Source organism: Loxodonta africana, unplaced genomic scaffold (assembly GCF_030014295.1).
Source record: "Loxodonta africana isolate mLoxAfr1 unplaced genomic scaffold, mLoxAfr1.hap2 scaffold_85, whole genome shotgun sequence".
Taxonomy (NCBI): domain Eukaryota; kingdom Metazoa; phylum Chordata; class Mammalia; order Proboscidea; family Elephantidae; genus Loxodonta; species Loxodonta africana.
In genome coordinates, this window is record NW_026975592.1 from 306,599 (window position 1) to 310,177 (window position 3,579).

The window sequence follows — 3,579 nt, forward strand, 5'->3', positions numbered from 1 at the left end:
CAAAGTGAAAGAGTAGTATCTTTCCTCTAATCGAGAACTAGATTGGGTTTTCTTCATCAACCACATCCCATCTATCAAAATTGCTCACTGATGGTGTCTCAAACCAAACACAATATCATGTCCCACTAAAATATGCAGAATTGGAAATACATAGAAATTGCCCAGAGGAACAGAAGTAATCTTAAACACAAAACGGATAGTGGAGCTAAAAAAAAAAAAAAAACTGTTGTGTTAATAGAATAATGAACAGTAAAATTTTAAAACCGCACTCTTGGCCTCAAAAATTTGTTCTAAGTATTGGCCAAATTGTTTTCTCACTAATATGGATGATAGAAAATTTTTGTAAGTAACTTGTTTTTTTCTCTTTTTAAAAGGAAAAAAAATAATTTTTTTGACTCCTCTTTCAGTATATACTGAGAAAAATAAAATTAAATGTAAACTTATTTTTATTTATAACAGGAAAAATACTTATGGCTTCTATCCAGCCTCCAGAATGTCTCGATTAGTTTCATTCTAATGTCAAAGGATAATTTATTCTACATTTTGGATGCCTTTACGTCAGTAAAGAGAAGTATTCCTAGGGAATCCATTGAATTGACTTAATCATTCAATGTAATAATTCATTGCCTATTACTTGCTTTAGAATTACCAATATTTTCAGTGTGGGTGCAAATTCTTATTCTACATGTGGTTAACTTTCTACTCCAGATTTTTTCCATAGCATTTTTCATTTCAGAATTTCTCAGGGTGTATATCAGAGGATTCAACATGGGAGTGATAACTGTATAAACCACAGTCATAAATTTGTCAATTGGAAATTTGGAAAGAGGTCTAACATACATGAAAATACAGGGAACAAAAAAGAGGGCAACCACTGTAATGTGGGAGCTGCAGGCAGACAGGGCTTTGCACCTCCCTTCCTGACTGTGAGTCTTCAGGGATCTTAGGATGACCCCACAGGAGATTAATAGAAGGATAAAAATTACCATACAGGTGTCTCTGCCATTGGCAACAACAGTGGGCCCTATAAAATAGGTGTCAGAGCAAGCAAGTTCCAGTAATGGGTACATGTCACACATGAAGTGATCAATGACATTGGGGCCACAGAAGGGGAGGCTGTACACAGAGAAGTTGAACCACAGAGTGCAAAAAACCTCCAACCCAGGCCACCACCAGCAACAGAATGCAAACATGTCGATTCATGATAGTTAAGTAATGCAGTGCCTTACAGATGGCCACATAGTGGTCATAGGCCATTGCCACCAGAAGAAAAACCTCGACACCACAAAACAAGTGCATTATAAAGAGCTGGCCCATGCAAGCTGGGAAGGAAATAGTCTTTTTATCACAGAGTAACCCTAGAATCATTTTGGGGGAAATGGCAGTGGAATAAACAGCATCCATAAGTGACAGATAGGCAAGGAAGAAGTACATGGGGGAGCCCAGGGAGGGGCTGACAACAACAGTCATGACAATGAGCAGGTTGCCCACCATTGTCACAATGTAGATGAGCAAAAATATGACAGTTAACACTCTCTGGCCCTCAGGATCCTGCGTGAATCCCAGGAGGACAAATTCTGTTACATTGTTACTGTATCTCATTTACTCTTCTATAAGACCTAATTCAGAGATGAGAGCTCAGGAGAACAAGACCTGTAAAGAAATCATGCACATCAGTGTGAGTATGTCCATTAGGTCTTGGAGTTCTTCTTCACTATTAATCTTGTGCAGTGGCTTATTCATAATAAATATTTAGAAATATGTACTGAGTTTCTCTTCCAAAGATCCCAGTATGTCTTCCCTTAACAATTCTACTTCTATTCATGTGCCCATGAATAACAGGTTCTCTCTCTAAATCTTAGTGGATCTTCTACACAGAAGATCAGTCAGGGGCTCAACAGTCTTTCATTCATTTAATACTTCTTTTTTAAAACATGACAGTGCTTGGCACAGAGGTCAGCAATGACAAAGAGGGAAAGGATTTCTGCTTTCAAGAAACATTCTCTGGTGGCGAAGATAAACTCTAAACAAATAAATTGACATAAAACCAGTACTTACAGTTGGTAATATTTGTGGTGTGTCCCTTTACAATATGATCTATATAGCAGCAAAAATAACCCCTCTTCAGGAATATCTCATGAAATATTATGATATTCCACTATTAGAAGCTTGGTCCTTCCTGCCTCAAATGGCTTTCAATGTTTATGAATCTCTCACTAAATTTGAAGAGCCTGGACTTTGAAATGCATCAGATAACTGCAAAATTATTTAGTATATTATTCCCTCTAGCAATTATTTGGACATAGATTTTCTGTCTCTTTTTAAGAACTCATAATGCTTTCCATTTTCTGTTTGCTTATCCCACAACTCCTAACATACTTTTATACTCTACTGACATACAGTCAGTACCTTGAGTTGGTAGTATTTGTGGTGAGTACCCTTACAATATGATCTATATTTTCAGCAAACATTTTTGAACTGAAGTTAACTGACACATAACAATTAACAACTAGTACCTTAGCAGCCAGCATTTTTCAAACCCATCGCAGGTGTGCTGGGTAGCCATGGGGGAGAAAATAGACACTGTAAAGAGAGATAAAGGACAACGGAAGAGGTTTTTATATATAATACTTCTTAGGCACTGAAAGTGGTCAGAACTTCAATATCCAGATTCCGAAAAGGAACATACTCAAAGGAAAAATCCAAACTCAGTGTAAGAAGGTATGACTTTTAGTTGTTTTCTGTATTTAGCCACAAATCTGTCTCAATTTACTTGTTGGAAAATAAAGGATTAAACTAGATGATCTTAGAATCCTTTCTAATCCAACTGTCTATGATACTATCAGTGAAACCCCATCTTATTTTATTCTGCTGGATATTTCTATTTATATATTTGTAATTAAACAACAATCTCGAAACTCATCAATGTTACTTTAAAAAATGCTAGTCGGTGTTGGAATTGGATCATTCAAGTGACCAAATAATGGTTAGCTTTCTCACTCAGTGTGCGCCTGTTTAAGGCCCAGGACACCCCTGGAAAGAGCGCACAGCACAGTGACGATTAATGCGTACTCTGGGGCAACACTGTCTGTGTTTGAATTCCGCCTTCACCGCTTACTATCTCTGTGACCTTGTGCAACTTTGTAAACCTCTTTGTGCCTCAGTTTCATAATTCGTAAAATGGGGAAATCAATTGTATGTATCTCTGAAGTTAGTGTGTGTGTGTTTTTACATGTAAAGTACCTAAAGAACTGCCTGGATCCTGATAAAGAATCAATAAACAATAGCTTTTTATTATTGTCCTTGAATGTTTCTCTATGGACATTTGATCAGAACAAATCATCTGGATCTTTTATAAGTATATTACTTATAAAAAGAATATTATGTATTTATAATTCACAGACACACATTTTTGGACATAGGATAAAACTGTACATTATAAGAATTGTCTATTTTGTTGAATGTGTCTTAATATTTACCTCTCATGGTGAGTATATTGATGAAAGTTAAGCAGGAAAAAAGGAAAAACTTGTACCCACGCATCAGATGGAGACCTAAAAAGTAGAAAATGAAAGAAAA

The 3,579-nt window shown here is 36.3% G+C and overlaps 1 pseudogene; it reads right to left on the bottom strand.

Annotated features, from left to right (window-relative positions):
• Positions 1-401: 401 nt before the first annotated feature.
• Positions 402-3,097, bottom strand: LOC100653537 (olfactory receptor 4A5-like; annotated as a pseudogene).
• Between the last annotated feature and the right edge of the window lie 482 nt (positions 3,098-3,579).